Source organism: Papio anubis, chromosome 17 (genome assembly GCF_008728515.1).
Source record: "Papio anubis isolate 15944 chromosome 17, Panubis1.0, whole genome shotgun sequence".
NCBI lineage: Eukaryota > Metazoa > Chordata > Mammalia > Primates > Cercopithecidae > Papio > Papio anubis.
In genome coordinates, this window is record NC_044992.1 from 53,728,360 (window position 1) to 53,754,072 (window position 25,713).

The 25,713-nt window shown below is 41.5% G+C and overlaps 1 pseudogene; it reads left to right on the forward strand.

The window, feature by feature from the left end:
- LOC101012278 overlaps window positions 1-25,713 on the forward strand; it is a 63,555-nt pseudogene that overhangs the window by 22,222 nt on the left and 15,620 nt on the right.

The window sequence follows — 25,713 nt, forward strand, 5'->3', positions numbered from 1 at the left end:
GTTCAACCTGCAGGTGAGGATCAAGCTCATAACTTGCCCAACATTACAGTTAAACCTGCAGATGTGGAGGTTACTATAACTTCAGAGCTCATTGAGAGTTAGTCCTTTCTCAGCCTGGCAGGAGGCTCCCATTCAGTTTCCCAGAGGAGGCGGAACTTGCAACCCAACAGTATTGCTCAGCTGGGCTTCCAGGTCCTCCTGGGGGCTGAACTTCCCCAGTAGGCAGGAGCGTGTCCCAGCCTTCCAGAGTCTTCTGGGAGGTTGAATATTCTCAGCCCAGCAGGAGGCCCCAGCTCAGCCTCCCAGAGACATCATGAGTCACAGTTTCACCTCCTGGTCACCATCAGACTCAGCATTCCAGATTTGCCCAGTGTCTCTGTTAAGCCTCAGATGTGCAGCTCACCACATGAAAGCAGGAGCCCTAGTGCGGAGGTGGGAACCTCCAGTCCTCCCGGGAGGCTGCAGCTCAGCTCTCAGGGCCAGGTAATGATGTAGAACCTCTAGCCATCCCTTTGGGGGCCCACCTCTGCCTCCAGGAGTCACTGGAAGAGGCTGGACCTTTAGCAATTCAACAGACTTCAGTTCAGTCTCGAACCTGTTAATGAGGAGCCCTCTCCAGCCCAGCCCGGAGGCTGCAGCTGAGCATCCACGGGCCGCTGAGGAGGGTGAGTCTTCTCTAGCAGGAGGCCCCAGCTCAGACTCCAGGAAGCTCCCCTAATGCAGTTGTAGCTCAGCCTCCAGAGCATTCAGGAGAGCCTGACTCAAGCCACAGTTAAACCTTTGGACCTAGGGTTTACCAGCACTCCAGAATCCACGACAGAGGTTGAATCCTCAACAGCCCTGACGACTACAGCTCATCCTCCAGAACACCCTGAGGTGACACTTCCACCTTCAGACAAGGGTCAGGCTCAGCATTCATACCTGACTCAAGTCACGGTTCAACCTCTGTCCCTGGAGCTTACCATCACTCCAGAATCTGCTGACAGAGGTTGAACTTTCTCCAACCATAGCAGGAGACCCCAACTCAGCCTCCTAAGAACCAGTTGCTATCCCGTAACTTCCAGTAGCATACTACAGAGACTAGACAATTCCACAGCACTAGGTCAGGATGAAGCTACAGCATCCAATCGTCCACACCAGCGTTACAGTCTCAACCTTTGGACACTGGGACTTACCATCGCTCACAGAACCCACGTACAGAGGCTAGAACATTCTCACACTTCACTGAAGAAGACTATAAGCTCTGCTCCAAAACATCACTTTAAGGTGACACTTCCACAGGTCCAGACCAGGTCTCAGACTCAGTATTTACACCTGACTCAAGCCACAGTTCAACCTTTGGATCTGGGGTTTATCATCACTCCAGAATCCACAACAGAGGTTGAACTTTCTACTGTCCTGATGACTACAGCTCCTCCTCCAGAACACCCTGAGGTGACACTTCCACCTTCAGACCAGGTTCAGACTCAGCATTCACACCTGACTCAAGCCACGATTCAACCTTTGAACCTAGGGCTTACCATCACTCCAGAATCCACAACAGAGGTTTTACATTCTACACCCCTGAAGCTGACCACAGGTTCCAGGCATCCTAAGGCACATACCTCCATTGTCCAGACCAGGTTGAGACTCACATGGCCCACACCACCAAGCCACAGTTGCCTTTGGACCTAGGGTTTACCATGAAACACTCCAGAATCCACTCCACAGAGTTGAATCCTCAACAGCCCTGACGCACTACAGCGCTCATCCTCCAGAACACCCTGAGGTGACACTTCCACCTTCTCAGACAAGGGAACAGGTCAGGCCTGCATTCATACCTGACTCAAGTCACTTGCCCAACCTGTCCCTGAGCTACTCTGGTGTCTACAGAACCTTGCTAAGCAGAGGTTAAAACTTATCTCTAACCACAGAGGAGACTCCTAACTCATTCTAGACCCAGGGCTTGCCGTGAACCCAGAGCCTACTACAGAGACTGGAGACTACAGCCCTGGAGAGACGACTACAGCTCCTTCACCAGACCAGTTCCGACTCTGCATCAAAACTGGACTGAAGTCACAGTCCCAATGTGATCAACTAGAACCTACTCAGCACTGGTGTGGCCTGTGTTATGCCCAAAATAAAGACTTTAACTAAAAAATTCAGGTACAGAAGGTCTCCAAGGCACCAACATATGTGAGTTTGTACTCATGTGAGATGAGACACTGTCATGTGGCTGATCTCAGCCCAAAGCAGGCTCCGCCAAGTGCCTGTGCCAGAGCCCAACACCTACAATGGCACCTCTGCCCATCTTGTAAGCATCACCTTTCCCTCAATTGTCCCTCTGTCCTGCCTGATGGCAGCCTTTTCCCTGAGGCCTCTCCTGGGTTTCTTTGTCTCCCAAGCCATCCTGGACAACCTGACTTTCTGCTTTCAATCTGTGTCAATTCTCCTTTCTCCTCATTCTCCTTTAATGTTAGGCCCCTTCTCCAGTCTTTTACTTTTACTGTAGCCTTTTACTCGTTTTCTCATCCATTTTTATTTAGCTCCATCACATCGTTGCTTTAACTGGCCTCCCATTTTTGCTTCCACCCTCTTACAGCAGCCTGTCCCTCTCCCGCAGTGATGAGGCTCTATGGTTAAGAGTTGATCTCCAGAGCCAGGCTGCCTGGGGTTGAACCCAGGTCTGTTTATTAGTAGTTGATGACCCAGAGCAAGTTATTCCGCCTCTGTGATCTCACCCTCACCTTTCAACTGGGGGTTATGCCAGTTCCCATTTCATAGGATTGTTGTGAAATGTAGGTGAGTGAATATATGAAACACTTCATCAGTGCCTAGCATATGTAGGAGTGTTGGCTGTTAACATGATTACTTGAGAGTCCTTTAGTTTTGTGCAGAACTCATCGTTGTCCCTAGGTTTCTATATGTAGCACTCGTTGTGTGTCAAACCCAGGGTCAAGTATGCTACTGTCTCCAGAACATGAAAATGATAGGAGGGAAGAAAGAGAATAGGCATAAAAAGGGAGGTATATATAATTAAGTACTAAAAGATAATGCAGACCATAGGTGCTAGAATTTGCCAGAATCTGTGATCCTTGAGGTGTGGAGATCAGGGAAAGCTACATGGATAAGCTAAAATTTTACTTGGGTCTTAAAGAGTAACTATAATTTGTTAAATAGAAAAAAAATAGGAGTACAGTCTAGGCAAAGGCATGGCTACAGGTATGGTTGGAATTTAGTAGACCATTCTGGCTGCAAAGAATTAGGTGAGGGAACAGTGAAGATATGATTATGTAAAACCTTGACTATCAGCTATAGGAGTTTGAAAGTTACACAGTGAGGTATGGAAAGCCATTGAAAGTTTCCAAGCAAGAGAGATTAAATGATTAAAATAGGAGGATTATTTTATTTTATTTTGTTTTTTGCTTTACGTTCAAGTGTAGACATGCAAAGGATTATTTTAGAATCCATATGTAGAGTGCCCAAAAGGAAAAGCTTATTTCAGGGAGACAGAATAGAAAGGTCTCGCAAAATGTAGGAGTAAAGTGTGAAGGGGCCAAATAAGGTCGGTTGTAATAAGAGTGGAAAGAAAAAGCCTAGGATGTTTCAGCAGAGGGCAAAGCTTTGGTGCTACCTGGCATAGGGTTTCTTTCTGCTTATTTATAGTGATAAGCTTTTGCCCATTTTTCTGTTGAATTATTTACCATTTTTGTGTTGATTTGTAGGAGTTTGTTTAAACACATAAGTGCTTTTGGATAAAATACTTACATTCAAAGTAATTAACTGGCACTGTTTGTCCAAGAGATGGGAGGGATAGGAAGTTAAGCTTCCAGGAGATGCCTCATCATTTGTGCCAGTGGCCCCGCATTGTTTCTTGGTGAATTGTGCAAACTGGGAAGCTGATAGCTCTGGAAATGAGAAAGCAGGTGTTATTTTCTGTAACTGAATATCCCCAACAAGGTTGCCATGATTCTTTTATTTATCCTGTTCATTTTTGTCCTGCCTATTCAAGGATATAAACTGTGTTTCTTCACAGAAATTTCCAAGGAAACTATATTTCGTACATTGATGGAAATGTATGGAAAGCATACAGTTGGACCGAGAAACTGTGAGTATATTCTCTCCAAATATGACAAAAAACTAACTGCATTGTAAGATCCTTCTCGGTCCAGAATTTTGAGGTCTGAGAAATTTCTCCTTCATACCCGAAATCAGCCACTGTTGATGGCAATCCTATGATTATTTAAAAATTAAATTTGGTAGGCTCTCTTTAAAATAAGAGGCAATTTAAATTTATTTTCTATCACACAAATAATACATGGTTATTTTCCTTTTTGTCCTCTTTTTTTTTTTTTTTTTTTTTCAGAGACAGGGTCTTAATTTGTCCCCGGGCTGGAGTGCAGTGGCACAATCACATCTCACTGCAGCCTTCACCTCCCAGGCTCAAGTGATCCTCCCACCTCAGCCTCCCAAGTAGCTGGGACCACAGGTGCATGCCACCACGCCCACCTAATGTTGTATTTTTTTTGTAGAGACAGGGTCTTCCTATGTTGCTTAGTCTGATCTTGAACTCCTTGGCTCAAGTGATCCTCCCACTTGACCTCTTACAGTGCTCATATTACAGGCGTGAGCCACCACCCCTGGTCCATGATTCTATTTTTAATGTACAAAAATGTAGTAACAGGTATAACAAAAACCCTCCTTGTGCCCTACTCCCTCATCCCTGAGGTAATGCTACTCTACATTTAGTGTACATCCTTCCAGACTTTTTCCCATTTGCCTACATACATATTTACAGAAAGCAAAATAGATTTGTTGTGTGGTTTTTAAATTTTTTTTATTTACATAAATGGTAACATCTTGCAACTTGATTCTTTCACTTCATAATATGCCTTAGATTTGTTTCCTTCCCAGTACTCAGAGGGTGACCCCATTCATTTAAACTCCTGTGTCATCCATAGTCTGGATGCATCATAGTTTATTTAATTATTCCCCCATTGATGAATGTTTAGTTTAGTTTTATTGTTACATACATTGCTGAAATGAAATCCCTGTACATGCTTCTTTGTGAACATGGGCAAGTATTCCTGTAGAATAGATATCTAGAAATGGAATTGTTGGGGTGAAGACTATGTAGATATAAAATTTTAATTGCCCTCAAAAATGTCCCAACTTACTCTATTGTCCGGCAGAGATGAGCAGCATTCTTTGTATCCCCACACCTTTCACCATAGATTCTCCAACTTTTGTTGAGAGTGCATGAATAAAGGGATTCCATCTAGATTTGATTTTCCGATTACTCGATTTAATTAAATGTCTTTATATGTTTATAGAGCATTTGTGTTTCTTCTCTGAGTTTTCTGGCCTTTGTTCATTCTCCTTTTGAATCGTTTTATAATTTTCTTACTGATTTGTAGAAAGAACTGGTTTAGACACAAATGATTTTGGAAAAATGCTTACATTCGAAGTAACTGGCATTTTTCACAACAGTTTATGTGTCACATCATTAGTTCAACGTATATAGACAAGTCATGCATGAGTTCTAAATTAAAAATAAAACATATGCTAGGCGCTGTGGGTCATGCCTGTAATCCCAGCACCTTGGGAGGCCGAGGTCGGCGGATCACCTTAGGTCAGGAGTTTGAGACCAGCCTGGCCTATAGGGCAAAACCCCGTCTCTACTAAAAATACAAAAATTAGCCAAGCTTGGTGGTGGGTGCCTGTAATCCCATCTACTTGGGAAGCTGAGGCAGGAGAATTGCTTTATTTAGTTTTGAAATGAAATGAAATGAAAGCAGAGCAGATACCACCGTCTTGAAATGAGCATGACCCAGCTTTCCCCCACATGCAGGACATAGTCCTGTGCGGCAAATAGTTGTACTTTGCATTTTAATCTAGAAATAACTTGTTCATTTTCCAGAATTCTCAATGAAAATTATTTGACTGAATTACATAAGGATTCATTTGAAGGCCTGCTGTCCCTCCAGTATTTGTAAGTTAGTTAATCACATTTATGAGTTTTTAGTCATATAATCTGTAAAACGAATAAGGGGTTCAAATTAGATAATCTCTAAGATTTCTTCCAGCAACAAAATTCTGCAATTCTGTAAGTTTGTATAGAGTCTCAGCCCATCTCTAGCATTAGTTACCTCCTATGCGTTTTTAGTTTTTTAATTCCATAGACAAAATACAGACAGAAAAAAATTTCACATGGTAAGAAGATCTGAGCAGTGACTGACACCCGTATGAACCTTGTTTTATAAGTGTTCACACACCATCTTCTTCTATTCAGTCTACAACCAATAGATAAAATCTAATGTATGGTCTATTTTTAAATAGCCCATTAAGTTAAGATTTTTGCATTTTTAAAGGACTGTGAAAGAAAAAGAAAAGAAGCAAAGAGAAATATGTGAGAGAGATCACATGTGGCCCAGAAAGCCTAAAATATTTACTGTCTGACCTTCACAAAAAAGAGATTTGAAAAAGCTGGTTGAGTAGGATGAAAGGAATTAAAGTTAACTTCAGATTGTTGCCTAAATGAGAAGATATAGACCATCTACATTCATTTGTACATCATTAATCCAGAATTTTTTGGTAATTTAAAGGGAATTAAATTAATATTTAAATATTAAAAATCAGCTGAATTATATAGATAATATTATCAAGAATATTAAGCCCCCAAGAGAATAGACTGGTATTAAGGATTTCATTTCAGGAATTGTTATATGAAAACAGATGTTTAAAATGGTGGTTAAGTGGTAGAGCTAGAAACGTGTACACTCAGAAGTATACCAGAAATGCCCCTAACTCTTCACTAATTACAAAATAACTATCTCCCCAGCCGTGTTACCAAGAAAGGGATACCCGCATAGTATTTCTGTCTGTTTAGAGACAAGAAGATACTATGTTCATTGCTATGAAAGCTTGATTCTTATCCTTTGTCTCCCTTCCTAAACTATCCTGCACACAGTCAGAGAAGTGTGTATGTCATTAATCCTTGTTAAGCTCATTAGTGATGCTCTTTGTGCAAACAGATTCTTTCAATGTAGAAGGATTAAGGAAAGTGGGTGTAAAGACCCTCAAGTGGATGCCAAAGTGCTACAGAGGCCATGAAATGATAAAACTACATTTCCTTTAAAATAGTCATTTTCCTTCCACTCACTCCCCCAGCTATTCATTTATTTTACAAATATTTGAATTTGCTTTATTTCCACGTGTCAGTTTTAAACATGGTGGGTGATGCAGATGAGCAAGACCTAGTCCACGCTTGCAAGGAGTTTATGCTCAGAAGAAATGGGATAAAAAATAACTACATTAAAAAGAAGAAATGGATGTGGGCAGTAGGAGGGATACATTGTTTCTGCAGCATAGGAGGGATAAATTATTTCTGGAGCACAGAAGAGGGGAAAATGCCTTCAATCTGGACCCAGGAGGATGTTACTAGAACAATGCCATTTGAATTGGACTTTGAAGGGCCATTGTGTAATATCAGACAGATGTCTTGGGGAAAATAATCTCAACTTGCAAAAGGAAAATGGGAGAAGGGCAAAATACAGGAAAGTATTCCAGGAAGGCCATGAGTACCTGTAGAGTACAAGGAGGGAGAGTAGGAAATTGGAGCCAGATCTTCTAGGGCTTTGAATGCGCCGCTGAGGAGCCATCATGGGGAACCGTGTTACCGCAGCAGTGCTGTAGATAAATATGCATCACAATCCCTGAGAGGGCGCGTTAGAACTCAGTTCCGGACTCCGCCCTCGTGGTTACTGATTCAGTTGGTCTAGAGTGGGACCAAGAATTTGCATCTTCAATAATTTCCTAGGAAATGCTGGTCTTTGCAAACCACTTGTGGAGAGTTTATCTGATGACTGTGTGCAGGATAGTTTAGGAAGGGAGAGACTAGAGATGGAGACATCAGCTAGACAGAGTTACACCATCCAGGTAAAGAGGGAGGGACCAGTCCCATCACTGTATAACTGCAGAAATTGCTTTCATGAAATATTAAAGCAATATAAAACCAAAAATGAATTTCTATTATGATAGAAATTCTATTAATATGATTTGAATTAGTTCAAAGTTATGTATTAGGTAAAGGGGTAATTTCCTTTCAAATGATGTGAAAGGATGTCTTTTATTTCTTCTGATATTGAACTGGCTTAGGAAAACAGACCTAAACTAGGAAGGTGTATAAATGTGAGGCTATTTTTTTTTTTTGGATATGGAGTCTTGCTCTGCTGCCCAGGCTGGAGTGCAGTGGTGCAGTCTCGGCTCACTGCAAGCTCCAACTGCCGGGTTCATGCCTTTTTCCTGCCTCAGCCTCCCGAGCAGCTGGTACTACAGGTGCCTGCCATCAGACCCAGCTAATTTTTTGTATTTTTTAGTAGGGACGGGGTTTCACCATGTTAGCCAGGATGGTTTCAATCTCCTGACCTCAGGATCCGCCAGCCTTAGCCTCCCAAAGTGCTAGGATTACAGACGTGAGCCACCATGCCCGGCCCGACTATTTTTTTTAATATTAGAAATTATATATAGAGATAAAAACTGAGCTCATAATCTAGGATTTGATGAGACTACTAAAGGGCACCTAATCAAGTCTACTGCTCTCAGGAAAAATTGGTTCCAAAATCTATTAAGTTGTATATTTATTAAAACCATGAATGTGAGACTCTAGGAGAGGTATGGGCAGGGTTAGAGGCTCTGGAAAGTTCAAATACAAGTCCAAACGTTTAGAGTTGAGATGAAAAATGTGTATTCAATGTTATTCCTACATGCTGCCATTCATACTAATCAGCATTTAGTAACTAATCAAAGTGATATTTTCCTTTGCTTTCTAGAGATTTATCCTGCAATAAAATACAGTCTATTGAAGGCGTGCATTTGAACCACTACCATTTTGCAGTTTATGTAAGTTACAAATATAACTTTATTACATTTGGAATTTTTTATAAAACTTAATTATAAACCTCTTTATGTCATTTTGAAATATGATTAAAGTGACCAGTAGAAAGCTACTAAAATTATAGAGCAAATCCTTTTTGTCTCTAGGGATTAGTGTGAGAATTATGGCAGTCCATAGTGAATCATCAGAGAGCAGTGGACCTCAGCGTGTGAGTTGCACTTTTCTCAGGTGGCATTTGGTAATGTCAGAGACAGTTTTGGTTGACAAAACTGTGGGGTGTAATCCTGGCACCCTGGTGGGCAAAACCAGAGATACTGCTCAACATCCTCCAAGGTATAAAGAAACAAACCCCATGGCAAAAGTTATAGGAAGTCCAAAATGTCAGTGGTACTGAGTTGTGAAATCCCTGTTCTAGAAATAAAGATCACTACACACAGGTATTTACTGAGCATTCACTGTTTTGTAGCTAATGCACCACATGTGCAATGTTAAAGTATAAATCATAAGCCAGTATCTTCCACAGTGAGATTTCCTTAGTGCATACAGGAAGGATTGAGGTTATGCTTCATCCTATATAAATTAGAATCATGGCAAATGATAAATGTTCTGAAATAATTTTTTTTTTCCTTTGGCTTGTGTGTGTTTTTTGTTTGTTTGTTTGTTTTTTTTTTTAGAAATCTTGGTTGCAATTTACTCACAGAACTGAGCTTTGGAACATTTCAGGCCTGGCACGGAATGCAGTTTTTATACAAGTTGTAAGTGAAATAGAAGATGAATACATGTAAAGAACTATTTATGTATAAAAACTCATACAATTATTGGTTAGCTCTGTATAAGCACATTATGAACTCTGAAAAGTATGTCTTAAGATCCATTCATTTTTCTCAAATGGGGAAACTAAGGTACAAAGAGGCCAAGAGACGTACATAGCTTATATATGACCTGCTCTGCTTGTCCTAGTTCTGACCTATGCATGGGCAAGAAAAGGCTTCAAAGAAGTGACCCTCAACTTAGTCTTGTTGCTGGGCTCAGGCCTGTAATCCTAGAACTTTGGGAGCCAAGGCAGGCAGATCACCTGAGGTCAGGAATTCAACACCAGCCTGGCCAACATAGTGAAACCCTGTAACTACTAAAAATACAAGAAAATTAGCCGGGTGTGGTGGTGCAGTTTTTTGCTCCCTGGAGGACTTTGTGTTAAGCTTCCTTCCTTGCAGCTAAATGTTGCAGACATTTAAGCAGTTAGAAACTCTGCATATGAGCAGGAATCAAAGTTAAATCCAAAGTGTAGGGCCGGGCGTGGCAGCTCACACCTGTAATCCCAGTACCTTGGGAGGCCGAGGTGGGAGGATCACTTGAGGTCAGGAGTTTGAGACCAGCCTGGCCAACATGGCAAAACCCCGTCTCTACTAAAAATACAAAAATTAGCAGGTCTTGGTGGCAGGCGCCTGTGATCCCAGCTATCGGGAGTCCAAGGCACAAGAATGACTCGAACCTGGGAGGTGAAAGTTGCAGTGAGCCGAGATTGTGCCACTGCACTCCAACCTGCCCACCAGGCTGGTCTTGAACACCGGTGATCTCAGGTGATCCGCCCACCTCAGCCTCCCAAAGTGCTGGGGTTACAGGTGTGAGCCACCATGTCTGGCCAAGATGCTTTTTATGTTAAGCTATCGTGCAAAAAAAATTTTTTTGTAAAGAAAATACATCACTTTATCTTAATCCCGTATACGTTCTTGACTACTCTTCTACCATAAGTGCAAAAATTCTATGATTTCTCTGTAGAACATACCCAGCAAATCAGAGTGGGTATATTCAATGGCCTGAAGGGGACTTTAGACTCAAGGTGAAGATTCTCCTCGACATCTGACTTTAGAAAAGACTTTCCACCTCTCTTGTGGTTCAGAAATCTAGTTTCACACAGTTCATTTTGAGGTAGAGGGAGGCATTCAGGATGTGTCTGAACTAGAGCAGCAGTTTCTGCAGGTGCTCCTCTCTGTCCTCATTAATTTGCTGATGCCGGACTTAGGAAAAGGACACTGAGGGTCTGTTTCTCTTTTGCCCTCACACCAGAGAACAGGCTCATTAGGTCCCTCCACCAACAGATTTAGGGAGCATCAATACAAATGGCTTAAACTCACCACCTTTACTAAGCACTTTATAACACTGGGAGTCCCTCATAAGAATCTGGTGGCCAGGAGCAGTGGCTCATGCCTGTAATTCCAGCACTTTGGAAGGCTGAGGTGGGTGGATCACCTGAGGTCAGGGGTTCAAGACCAGCCTGAACAACATGGTGAAACCCTGTCCCTACTAAAAATACAAAAATTAGCTATGCATGTTGTTGGGCACCTGTAATCCCAGCTACTCAGGAGGCTGAGGCAGGAGAATCACTTGAACCCAGGAGGCAGAGGTTGCAGTAGCCGAGATCGCACTATTGCACTGCAGCCGGGGCGACAGAGTGAGACTCTGTCTCAAATCATCATCATCATCATCATCATCATCATCATCATCATCATCATCTAGCCAGCTTCACTACAATTATGTAGGAAACGCCAGGAAAACACTGGAATCACAGTTGATAATGGGTACACTCAAAACATTCGCAGGTGCCATGTCCATTTGTGCCAGGTACTCTACTACTAGGCGCCAGGGGTAAAAATCATCTCAAAGACACACACACCAAGATGAGGATTTTTGTCCCCAAGGGCTTCGTCCTCAGGAGAGCGGCTGCTGATAGGAGAAGCTTATCACGAGAGCCGTAGCAGGGATCTGTACAACAGGAGGTGACAGGAGAGGACAAAGCAGGAATGGGTGGTGGGTAAGAAAGACTTGAGGAGACACTAACTTGCTATCTCGAGTTTCCTGTGTGTTCATCTTAACAAGAAAGAGACATTTGCTTCATGGTGATGAAAAATCAGAGCCAGCTGATACTGGAATTAATACCATTTCATATAAACAGATAGAGCTGAACCCTTAAAACTAAGTCACAGTTACTTTCAGGGTGCTGGGGTCTCAACACACCAAGTGTGTTAGGGGCTGAGCTCCCCTTTATTTTGGGTCAAATCTTTCTGGTAAACAAGCTTCTGTAGAGTCATATTTGGCACATGTGACCTATAGGCCCATTACTGCATTTCTTTCCAAAGGCAAATTGCCAAGGGAAGGTGCCAGTAATTTTATGACCAATTATGACACCATTTTGTGGGTGTTTGTAAAGTTAATTAATATTTTGACATACATAGGTTTGTAAAACAAACAACAAAAGTAGCCTGTGATTGCTGGATGATGGGTCAGATCAGAGCCCTAAGCTTCAGTGCTACTCTTGCACAGAGCCCTTCCAGGGTCCTGGGGAGGCCCCTAGGCTACACAATTCATAATTTTTTTATGTTTTTACTAGATAAGGTTCAGGCCCCACAAAATCCTGAAATCATCCCTGGGTTCCAATAGTTACAGCATAGTAAATCTCTTGAATAAAGCCTCTATGTTATTGATACTGACTGGCCAAGTTAGCAGTGTGATAGGGTCAGTCCATTTTGAATCTGAAATCCATCTTAAAGACATACCAAGAGCTTATTAGTGGACTTAACTGGGTTCTGCTGGCCCAAGCGCAGTAAAGCCAAACACCCATATCGAGGTTCTGCATTGGGGAAGGAGGTTGTTGCAGGGCATCCAAGCAAGAAGGACCAGGCAGCTAACTATCAAAGTCCACCTCTGAATGGGGGCAGTAATCTTATCACCTGGGTAATCATGAATGAAATGGTTTATGGAAAAGCAGCAATGGTTGATAATTCTAAATGTTAAGTAAGTTTATATTTTTTCCCTGACTTTAAAGTGCTTCTTCATTCCCATACACAGGTCCAGACTGATGGCTTATTTTTTAAAATTCTCTTAGTCACTTCATTGGTTCTAACAATAATTTTAGAAACTGGATGACTTTGCAGTGTGGAAAGGCTATACTTTATTCCGATAGAGCACACTCACATTTTGGCTTGTCTGTGGCGCATCAGTATCATGCCAAGAATGTAAGCCCTAAGAGAGAATCAGAGCAAAATCCAGGCTTTATCCCTATTGAATTATTTATCCCACTATTAGAATATTAGTGAGGTAGGTGTGGCCACCCTGTGATGGCAAATTGAGCTTCGTTCACAAACATGCCTTGTTGTGCCCCCCAGTCTACTGACATCAGCTTCCTTTACACAGCGGTAGATGCACAGGGTGTGCCAGTTGGTATTATTGTCATCATGCTTTGGTATGTATTGGAACCCTGGCTGCTACCAGGATGCAGAGGCGTAAACATTAAAGATGAAAAAGAACTGGGGTCTGTCCTTGGGGTGATTTAGGGCGGCTGTTTAAATTTGTAATGGTTGAAAAGTCTTGAGATTGTCACATGTAGCAACTCTTATACTTTTCTTCTCAGCTGCAGCTTATTCTTCTCACCTGTGTAACAAGCATTTTCACAAGCTAGCATTTCTTCCTCTGCCCATAGCATTTTTTCAGTGCCCATTTTACTAGGTCCCTGTTAGGTTGTAGGCATCTAAGTACTTATACAAGTGAGATAACATGTCCAAAGTTCTTAGAACAGTGCTTGGCATATGGTAAATGCTCCATACGTGTTACCTCCTATGATATCTCACTTTCATTTTTCCAACAACTCTTGCGATGCGGTTATTATCATCATTTCTATTTTGCAGATGAGGAAGTTGAAACTCAGAGACGCTAGGTAATTTGCTTAGGTTCACATGGCTAATAAGTGGCAGAACCACTTACAGGCTTTGCAAGTAATTTTCGATGCAGCTCTTGATTCCCCTGTGAGGAGCTGAATGATGACAGTTTGGCTTTGTGTGCATTGTATCTTACTTTCGAACTTGGACTTTTAGAGCGGTGGGCTCAGGTTTCCCTCCTGAGAATCCCATGCTTCTGGAGCTCCTGGCTGTACCAGCTCTGGGCATCCCAAGGGTTCATGCTCACTGGTCAGTGCTGGTGTGACATGACGGCTGAGCACCGGCACTGTGTCCAGCGCATTGCTAGGCACCATACACATGCTCTTTTATTGCTTCCTCAAACTGCCTTGTGCTGTAAATGCTACCCAGAAAGGCTCATGTTCATTACTCAAGTCACTTCACCAGAAAGTGACAGAGCCAGAATTCCAACCCAGGTCTGCAGATTCCAGGTCCGTTGTTTCTCCTGTTGTTCCTCATTTTCAGGGAGTCTTCTTCAAGGTTATTTTCAGGACTTTGATTAAGATATAGGCTCACAGCTCGGCACGGTGGCTCATGCCTGTAATCCCAGCACTTTGGGAGGCCGAGGTGGGTGGATCACTTGAGCTCAGGAGTTCAAGACCAGGCTGGCCAACATGGTGAAACCCCGTCTCTACTAAAAATACAAAAACTAACTGGGCATGGGGACGGGCAACTATAATCCCAGCTACTCTGAAGGCTGAGGCAGGAGAATCACTTGAATCCAGGAGGTGGAAGTGGCAGTGAGCCAAGATCACACCATTGCACTCCAGCCTGGGCAACAGAGTGAGACTTCGTCTCCAAAAAAAAAAAAAGCTCACCATTTCAGATTCTCTAGACTTTGCTCCTGAGAAAGGGTTTACGTGATGCAGTTCGAGGTCTTGTATTGACCAGCTTGGTGTGGGGACATGTGTTTTCATGACTCATGAACCTATGTAGATGAGTAAAGAGGTTACTTTCTCCCCAAGTACATCACACATATTGGATGAGGGTGTAGGTCATCTGCTTATTTCTTTGACTACCTTCCTCCATGGAACCAGTTTTCCCTGACTGCCTTGGGATTCTAGCATAGATCATTTTGGAGTTTGTCATTTAAATTTGGTTTCATGGCCACTTTGGACATTTTTTCAGCTAACGCTGTTAGGGTTTCAGTACATTTAAGACAGTGATGACATGCTCCAGTCCTTTCATCTCTGTCTCCTCAGTTAATAGAAAGGAAACGTAGCCCATCTATCTGGACCTGAACAGAAGAATTTGGAGAAAAAAATAAAAATAAAAAACAGGCAAGAAATGTTCCCTTATTTTGTGAGCTACCTTTATTCTGTCCCATTGTTCTACAGTAAAAGGCTTGTACAAAAATATTTCAGTTTTCCTCATCTAATAAGGCATATTTTAAAAAATTATTTAGAGCAATACTTCTTAAACTTTGACTCTGAGACTGTCTTTGAGACCAAAAAAAGCTTGCCACATTTTACTCCCATAAAGATACCAAAAAGGCGATGGACTGGGAGTCAGTGCACCTTAGTTTAATGTGTAAAATGAAAGACTTGAACCGGAAATGGAAATGATCATCTACTGTGAATCTAAAAACAGTTAAGGCCAGGCGCTGTGGCTCACGCCAGTAATCCCAGCATTTTAGGAGGCCAAGATGGGCGGATTGCTTGAGCCCCAGGAGTTCAAGATCAGCCTGGGCAACAAAGTGAGACCCCGATCTCTACTAAAGAGTTTTTAAAAGTGGAAACATAAATATAAATAAATAAAAACATTCATATCATTTGGTTTGTGGAAAAGAGTTGCTGTAGAGTCCTCAAACTTCAGCCGTTGAGCAAGTTCCCACTCAGTCTCTCCATGGCCCAGGCACCACCTTAGTCAAGAAAAGAATGCCTTAGAACAGGAGAAATATAGGAGACTATCAAGTGGCCCTATATTTTAATTTCATTAGGGACAAATGCAAACATCCTAATGTCAGTTGGAGAAGAGCTTCCTACTTCAGAGGTAATGCTGAGCTTAAGGCTATGGATGAGCTGTCAAGAAAGATGGAAGGTTGGAGAGTGAGATAATTTTGGTGGAAAGATAACAAACGTGGCTAAGTTGTTATGGCTACATATTGCTTTGTAGTCATTATTATTATTATTTTTTAAAGAAACAGGGTCTCGCTATGTTATTCAGGCTAGTCTCAAACTCCTGGGCTCAAGCTATCCTTCTACTTCGGCCTCCCAAAGTGCTGAGATTACAGGCTTGAGTTGCTGTGCCCAGCCTACATTCATTTTTAATAGCTGGGAGGAAAGTGGGCAGGGGAAGATAGAGAAAGAGGGGGTAGCCGACTTGAACAAAGCCCACCAGTGGTCTTACAGGTTTTCATGCCAAAAAAAAGTACGAAGGGTATTTAAAGCCCTAGTTTGAGAATCCATACTTAACCAGTCATGTGGCACTCACATTGTTTCTTTCTCTTTGTAACATCATCTTATTGAATATTAGTGTTACAGAACAAGTTAATGGCACTGAAAAACCATCTGGAATAGGAAGAGGAGGGGGATCACAAGGCAGGACGACTGTGTGGCTCCCGGCCTCGCCACTGACTCACTCTGACCATGGTCAAGGGAGAGTGAGTCTTCACTCCTCTTTTTTCATCTGCCAGCATGTTTGTTCTTCTGGCACCTGGTGTTCTATACGATACAACATGCTTCTTTGTGTTAAATTGAGACATGATCCACATACCATCAACGCAGTATTATAAAGTGGACAATTCAGTGGTGGTTAGTATATTCACAAGGTTGTATGGCAAACACCCACCATTATCTAACCCCAGAACATTTTCATCATCCGGAAAAGAAACATGGTACCCATTAGCCGTCACTCCCCGTTGCTGTCTTCCCTCAGGTCCAGGTAACTGCTAATCTACTTTGAGTCCCTGTGGATTTGCCTATTCTAGATCTTTCATATAAATGAATCATACTGTATGTGGCCTTCTGTGTCTGGTTTCTTTTCACAAAGCATGTTGTTTCTAAGGTCCTCCCATGCTGCAGCATGTATCATTCCTTTGCAAGGCTGAGTGATATTCCATTGTATGGAGCCATCACTGTATCAGTTCATCCATTCATCACTTAGTGGACATTTGGGTTGTTTCTAGTTTATTCTGGCATTTATGAATAATGCTGCTGTGGACATGCATGTACTCATTTTTGTGTGGACATGTTTTTAATTCTAGGGTGCATCCCTAGCAGAATTGCTAGATCATAGGGCAACTCTTACGTTTAACTTTTTGAGGACCTGTCAAACTGTTTTCCACGGTGGCTGCTCCATTTTACACTTCCACCTGCAACGTTTGAGGGTTTCAATTTCTCCATGTCTTTGTCAACACTGTCATTTTCTATCTCTTCAAATTATAGCCATCCCAGTGAGTGTAAAGTAGTATCTAGTATCTCGCTGTGGTTTTTGATGGATATTTCCCTAATGATTTAAGACATTGAACATTTTTTATGTGCTTATGGGCCATTTATATATCTTCTTTGAAGAAATATTCAAATCCTCTCCCTGTTTGTCTTTTTATTGAATTACAAGAATTCGGTATATCTTCAGGACACTCTGGATATTAGACCTTAACAGATAATTTGCCTGTATTTTCTCTCATCCTGTGAGTTCTGTGACTTTCTTGACAGTGTCCTTTGATGCACAAAAGTTTTTAATTTTCATAAAATCTAATTTATCTATTTTTCTTTTGGTTGTTTGTACTTTTGGTGTCATGTTTGTGTATAAAATGTCTTATTCTTTAAGAAGGTTCAGGGTTTGGTTTTAAATCAGGCTGTGTACCTTTCATCAGTCTGACATTCCTTTCACCATGTCAGGCTGCCTTCAGCTAGTAATAGTTCATTAAATTCAAAAGACAAAATTGTTTTAAAAGAAAAAAAAATCAGTTTGGAGAAGAAAAAACTGTTGTCTAATTTAGGGTCATGAGATTTACTCCCATGTTTTCGTCTAAGAGTCTTACCATTTTGGCTCTTACATTTAGGTATTTGACATATTTTGCATTAATTTTTATAATCGTGTGAGGTGTAGGGGGTCTACCTTCATTATTTTGCCACATAGATGTTCAGTTGTTCCACCACCATTTAAAAAAAAAATTATCCACATTGAATTGTTTTAGCACCCTTGTCAAAAATCAATTTACCATAAATGCGAGGGTTTATTTCTGGGGTGTCAATTCTATTCTGTTGATTTATTTGTCTGTCCACATTCCAGTATCACACTGTGATTGCTGTAGATTTGATTTGGGTTTTGAAATTGGGACATTTGAGTCTTCCCACTTTGTTATTTTGCAAGATTATTTTGCTATTTTGGGTGCCTTAAATTGCCATAGAATTTTAGAACTAGCTTGTCACTTTCTGGAAAGAAGCCAGCTAGGATTTTGATAAGAATTGTGCTGACAATAGCAAAGATATGTAATCAACCTAAATGTCCAACCTAAATGCTATGTTATTCCTATTCCAATACTTGGCAATATATGCAGCTTTTTAGAAAGAGGATGTGTTAGCAGGGTGCAGTGGTTCACGCCTGTAATACCAGCACTTTGGGAGGCCGAGGCAGGCGGATGGCCTGAGGTCAGGAGTTAGAGACCAGCCTGGCCAACATGGTGAAACCCTGTGTCTACTAAAAGTACAAAAATTAGCGGGTCTGGTGGTGGGTGCCCATAATCCCAGCTACTCGGGAGGCTGAGGCAGGAGAATCGCTTGAACCCGGGAGGTGGAGGTTGCAGTAAGCCGAGGTCACGCCACTGCCCTCAAGCCTGGGCGATAGAGCGAGACTCCAATGGAGACGGGTTTCAGCATGTTGATCAGGCTGGTCTCAAACTCTTGACCTCAGATGATCTGCTTGCTTCAGCCTCCCAAAGTGCTGGGATTACAGGTGTGAGTCAGCATGCCTGGCCAATAAATGAAAACTTTAAGTAAAAAAAAAATTGTAGTGAAACCATAGGTCAATTTGGAGAATTGCGGTATTATTATCTGATCCATGAATACAGAATACTCTGTTGAATTTGGTTTGCCAGATTTTGTCAAGCATTTTTCCATCTGCATTCGTGAGAAATACTGGTCTGTAATTTTTTGTGTGTGATGTGTTTAATTTGGATACCAGGGTACTATCACCCTCATAGAATAAGTTAGGAAATGTTCTCTCCTCATCTGTATTTTGAAAGACTTTATGAAGGATCCGTGTTAATTCTTCTTTAAGTATTTGGTAGATTCACCAGTGAAGCTGCCTGCTGGTCTTCAGCTTTTCTTTGTGGAAGGTTTTTTGATTACTACCTCAATCTCTTTACTTGACGTAGGTCTGTCTATTCAGATTTTCTGTTTTTTTCTCAAGTCAGTTTCAGTAGTTTATATCTTTATGGTAATGTGTCTATTTCATCCAGATTATCTAATTATTAGCATATATTATTTATATATATAATCCTTTTTATTCATATTATAATCCTTGTTATATTTCTAAGAACAATAGTAATGTTCCCTCTTTCATTCCTAATTTTAATAATTTGGTCTTCTGTATTTGTGCAGTACAGTGGCTCACGCCTGTCATCCTAGCATTTTGGGAGGCTGTGGTGGGAGGATTGCTTCAGCCTAGGTTGAAGGCCAGCTGGGGCAACATACTGAGACCTCATCTCTACAAAAAAATTTAAAAATTAGCTGAGCGTGGTGGCACATGCCTGTAGTCACAACTACTCAGGTGGCTAAGGCAGGAGGATCACTTGAGGCCGTGAGGTTGGGGCTGCAGTGAGCCATGATTGTGCCACTGCACTCCAGCCTGGGAAACAGAGTGAAACCCTGTCTTGAAAAATGCAAAATAAAAAAACAAAATGTTTGTGGCCAGGTGCAGTGGTGCATACCTATAATCCCAGTACTTTGGAAGGCCAAGGAAGGAGGATTGCTTGAGGCCAGGAGTTTGAGACCAGCCTGGGCAACATAGTGAGACCCTATCTCTAAAATTTTTTTTTACAATTAGCCGAGTGTGGTGGTGCGCACCTGTGGTCTCAGCTACATCTTAATTTTATAACATTGTAGTTCAGATTAATACCAACTTTGTTTCAATAGTATATAAAAACTTTGCTTCTCTAAGGCTCCACTCTCACCCCCTCCTTTATCCTGTTATTGTCACACATTACATCTTTATACACTTTATGTTCATCAACTAGATTTATAATTATTGCATTATGTAAGTATCTTTTTCTTATTTTTTTTCTTTATTTTGGGACAGAGTCTCGCTCTTTTGCCCAGGCTGGAGTGCAGTGGCACAGTTTTGACCCACTGCAACCTCTGCCTCCCAGGTTCAAGCGATTCTAGTGCCTCAGCCTCCTGAGTAGCTGGGACTGCAGGCACACACCACCATGCCTGGCTAATTTTTGTATTTTTAGTAGAGACAGGGTTTCACCGTGTTTCCCAGGCTGGTCTCAAACTCTTGACCTCAAGTGATCCTCCAGCCTCAGCCTCCCAAAGTGCTGGGATTACAGGCTGAGCCACTGCGCCCGGCCAGTGCTTTTTATTTCTTTTTCACGTTAGTACTTCTTATAGGGCAGGTCTTTTGGCAACAAAGTCTCTCACTTTTTATTTATCTAGAATATCTTAATTTCTCTTCCATTTCAAAGGTAGTTTTGCCAGCTGTAGAATTATTGGTTGACAGTTTCTTCAGCACTTTGAATATGCCATGTCATTGCCTTTTGTCCTCCACTGTTGTGTGTGGTTGTTTTGTTTTGTTTTCAGACAGGGTCTTCCTCTGTTACCCAGGCTGGAGTGCAGTGGTGCACCCACTCACCGCATTGCAGCTTCCACCTCCCAGGCTCAAGCAATCCTGTCACCTCAGCCTCCTGGGTAGCTGAGACTACAGGCACGCGCCACCACGGCCAGCTTTTTAAAAATTTTTTGTAGAGACAGGGTTTTACTATATTGCCTGTGCTGGTATCCAACTCCTGACTTCAAGCAATTCTTGAGCCTTCAGCCTCCCAAAGTACTGGGATTACAGGTGTGAGCAACCATGCTCCAGCAGCACCTCCATTGTTTCTTTGAAGAGAAATCAGCTATTAATCTTACTGAGGATCCCTTGTATGTGATGAGTGGCTTTTCTCTTGCTGCTTTCAAGATATTCTGTCTTTGGCTTCTGTCAGTTTGATTATAGTGTGTTAAGATTGGATCCCTGAGTTCTTCCTACTTGTACTTTCTTGAGCTTCTTGAATACGCAGATTGTCTTTCATACCGTTTGGGAAGTTTGGGGCCATTATTTCTTCAAATGTTCTTTCTCCTTTTTTCTGTTTTTCTTCTCCTTGTGGGACTCTCATTATGTGTATGTTAGTTAGCTTGATGCTGTGTTCCACAAATGTCTCTGAGATTCCATTCACTTTCATTCATTTTGTTTCTGTTCCCTGAGAGTAACAATCTTAAATTGACCTTCAAGTTCCTAATTCTTTCTTCTGCTTGCGTAACGTGCCATTGAGAACCTCTGGTAATTTTTCCATCTCAGTTACCACACTTTCCAACTCTAGAATTTCTATTTGGCTTCTTTTTATGGTTTCTATCTCTTTATTGATATTCTCTATTTGATGAGACATTGCTTTCATACTTGCTTTAGTTCTCTAGTCTACAGAACTGAATGGTTTATCTCTTTGAACATATTTTAAATAGCTGAATTAAATCTTTCTCTAGGGAAGGCGTGGTGGCTTGTGCCTATAATCCCAGCACTTTGGGAGGCTGAGGTTGAGGCCAGGAGTGCAAGACCAGCCTGGGCAACTTAGCAAGTCCCCACCTCTACAAAAAAAAATTTTTTTCTGTCTAGTAAGTCTAACATCTGGTCTTTCTCAGGGACAATTTCTGCTTATTTCTTGCCCCCACCACGTGTATGGACCATACTTTGTTTTCTTGCATCTTTCATAAATTTTTGTTGAAAATTGAGTATTTTAAATAATATAATGTAGCAATTCTGAAAATCAGATCCATGCTCCCAGGGTTTGGTGTTACTGCTGCTTGTGTTAGTAGTTGCTATTTATTTAGTGACTTTTCTGAACTTCTTCAGTACAGTCTTGCGTTATATATCGTGTGCCCACTGAAGTCTCTTCTTGGTTAGCTTACCGATCAGCTAATGATTAAATGGAGGTTTACTTAAATTCCTGAAACTGATAAGTCTCCTAGTTTTTGCCAAGGGGCCCTGTGTACATGTTGGGGCATACCTTCAGCACTCAGCCAGATAGTTTACAGCCATGCCTTAGCTTTCACTTCTTGCTTTTGCAGAACCTCAAGATCAGCCAGAGGTGAGAGTTTATGAACTTAGTAGGTCTTCCCTGACCTGTCACTTACAGCATGGTTTTAAATCTCTAAAGGCTCACAGGGCACGTGCCTGTATTCCCAGATCTCAGGAGGCAAAGGAAGAAGGATTCTTTGAGTCCAGGAATTCTGGGCTGTAGCATGCTATGCTGATTGAGTGTCCTCACTAAGTTCAGCATCAGTATGGTGACCTCCCGGGAACAGGAGACCACCGGGTTGCCTAAAAAGGGGTGTACCAGCCCCGTTCGGGAATGGAGCAGGTCGGAACTCCCATGCTGATCACTAGTGGGATCGTGCCTGTGAATAACCACTGCTCTCCAGCCTGGGTAACACAGTGAGTGAGAATGTGTCCCTTAAAAAAAAGTCTAATTGACCATAGACTAATTAACTATTTAATCATGGGAAAGGATTAGGGGAAAGACATAAAAAGAGAAACTGTAATTCTCTTTTTTTTGCTCTATCACGCAGGCTGGAGTGCAGTGGCTCGATCTCAGCTCACTGCAACTTCCGCCTCCCGGGTTCAAGCAATTCTCCTGCCTCAGCCTCCCGAACAGCTGGAACTATAGGCAAGCGTGGCAGTGAACTGCTAATGAGAAATTGTAATTCTCATAGAGGTCCTCCCAGAGGAGTAGAAGAAGGTTGAAAGGCATTTCTGTATTTAGTCTTCTCAACATTAAGGCTGGGCCAGTGGCTCACACCAGCACTTTGGGAGGGCAAGGCAGGCAGATCACTTGAGATCAGGAGTTCAAGACCAGCCTGGCCAACATGATGAAACTCCCATCTCTACTAAAAACACAAAAATTAGCCAGGCGTGGTGGTGCGTGCCTATAGTCCCAGCTGTTTGGGAGACTGAGGAAGGAGGATTACCTGAGCTTGGGAAGTGGAGGTTGCAGTGAGCCAAGATCACGCCACTGCACTCCAGCCTGGTCAATGGAGCGAGACCCTGTTTGGGTGGGGAGGGGAGGTGAGAGGAGAAAGGAAGGAAAGAAAATAGAAATAATTAAGGAGGAGGGAAGGAAAAAGAGAGAGACTGAAAAAGAAAGAATGAAGAACGAAAATAAAAATTAGAAAAAAAGTAAGGTTAAAGTAAACCCTTTTCTCATACAGATTAAACACACGAGTTCAAATTACAGCTTTGCTGCTTAATAGCTGGGTGACCTAGGACAAGTTATATAACCTCTCTGTGCCTCAGTTTCCTCATTTAAAAATAGGGCAATAATAATGTCTACCACATAAGGTTATCGTGAGGATTAAATGTGAAATGCTGATCCCAAATACCTGGCAACCCAGTAGATACTCACTGTAATAATTATTATCTGTATAATTTCTGCAGAAGTACAATGATGATTCTTTGGTTAACCTAAAAGCAGATTTTCTTTTATTTCTGCCTGTTTCTTTTCTTTTTCTTGTTCACTTTAAAGAATTAAACAGAAAATCGATTCCAGCATTTTGGAATAATAATTTGCATCAAAATCAGTTTATTCATTTTATTGACATATAAACAAAATGTCATTTGTTTATTCAATAAACATTTGTTAAATGCCTAATACATTTCAGACATCATGCCAGGCACAGGGATGACAGGGCATGGTGGCGGGCACCTGTAATCCCAGCTACTCGGGAGGCTGAGGCAGGAGAATTGCTTGAACCCGGGAGGTGGAGATTGCAGTAAGCCGAGATTGCACCACTGCACTCCAGCCTGAGCGACATAGTGAGACTCCGTATCCAAAAAAAAAAAAAAAAGTGGTTTCTGCCCTCAAGGAGCTCATAGTCCGGGAGACCGACAAGTGGACAGGTGATTACATGCAATGTAAGAAAGGCTGTGATGTCATAAAAGAAGAAAGTGGGAGTAGGGTTTTGACCAGTTCCTCCTGTTAGATATGTTCCTTTTTCTTTGGCTATAAAGCAAAATAATTGGTCCTATGTTTTTTTAACTGTGCAAATTAAACCATAAATTTTAAAAACTTTATAAAGATAAAAGACAAGCAGCCAGCTGCAGTGACTCACGCCTGTAATCCTAACAGTTTGGGAGGCTGAGGCAGGTAGATCACCTGAGGTCAGGAGTTCAAAACCAGCCTGGCCAATATGGTGAAACCCTGTCTCTATTAAAAATACAAAAATTAGCTGGGCGTGGTGGCAGGCGCCTGTAATCCCAGCTACTCGGAAGGCTGAGGCAGGACAGGAGAATCGCTTGAACCTCGGAGGCGGAGGTTGCAGCGAGCTGAGATGGAACCATTGCACTCCAGCCTGGGCAACAAGAGCTTGACTCCATCCCCCCCCCCAAAAAAAAAAAAAAAAAAAGATGAACAACTTGAATTATGGAGGACACTAGAAATACTGTTTCCTACACAGTCAGGGCTTCCTACTAACATAGTCACTTGTAGGTTTTTTGACCTGAAAAGTTCCGTGGCTTATTTTTTCTTTGCTGTCCACTTTTTTTTCCCTTGTAGTTCTTCCCCTCGTTCTCTCCTCTACTTCTAGAGACCTGGGTAGTTCCCTGAGGAATAGTGCTTTACAGAGTCTAATGGTGATTTATTAGGTATAAACAGAAAACATTTTTTTCTTTTTTACCTACAAGTTCTATAGCAAAAAATGAATATAAACTTTTCATGCAGTTTCTTTCACATTGAAAATTCAGGTTATTTTAATTCCATTCCATTTTTTAGAATTCTCAATCGCAATCCTCTGACAACTGTTGAAGATCCGTATCTCTTTAAATTGCCAGCATTAAAATATCTGTAAGTACTATAGTACTCTCATGAGTCATGAGATGATTTATGCTTTTTAAATTTTTATCAAAGCTTAAGTATTTTGCATTTAGGCTAAAATGTCATAATTATTGGCAAAGAAAAAAATTAAAGAGGATGTATAATTGTTAAGCCAGCAAGGGAAAAGAACAGTGTTGAAGAACCCATATAGATTTGGAACATGTAGACACATGGAAGAATATTAATTTACCAAGAAAGCAAAGGGGAAAAGGTGTTCATTATTCTAAAAATGAAAAAAAGAGTAAATAAAATGGTGAATGCAATTTGAAAATGAGAAGATAATGGTTAAAAAAGAAAAAGGTGTAAGTTCTGCTCTTGAATATCATGAATTTGATGATGCAAATCAACCTAAATTTCTCTAATAAGAGCTCCCCGGAATTCTACAGCAAATAAACTCTTGAGCTGGCTTGTTTTATAGAGAAACTAAAATTGAAGTAATCACATGTCCTTGAAATGCCTTTTTAAGTACAGAATTTTTTATTGGGGTTCATATCATGAATGTTTTGACTTTCTTCTTCAGAGACATGGGAAAAACGCAAGTTCCACTTACAACACTTAAGAACATTCTCACGATGACTGTTGAACTGGAAAAACTGTAAGTTATTCTCTTCTTAGATTTATTTTCACTTAGTTGGTTCTTTAGGTTTGTTTTATTATTTTCTTAAGTTAGGTTTATTGAGTTGTAATTTTCATATACTAACATTCACCCTTTTTAAGGGTACAGTTTGATGAGTTTTGACAAATGTGTAGTTACATAACCACCACCACATTCCCAATATAAAGCATTTCTGATGCCTCAAAAAGGCCCCTCGTGTCCCTTTGCAGTCAGTCCCCTCCTCCCACCATTAGCCCCTGTTAGCTACTAATCTGATTTCTGTTCCTATACTTTAGCCTTTTCCAGAATGTCTTATAAATGAAATCATACAGCATGTCGCCTCTTGTGCTTGGCTTCTTTCACATAGCATTTTTTTTTTTTTTTTGAGACATAGAGTCTCACTCTGTCACCCAGGCTGCAGTGCAGCGGCACAACCTAGACTCACTGC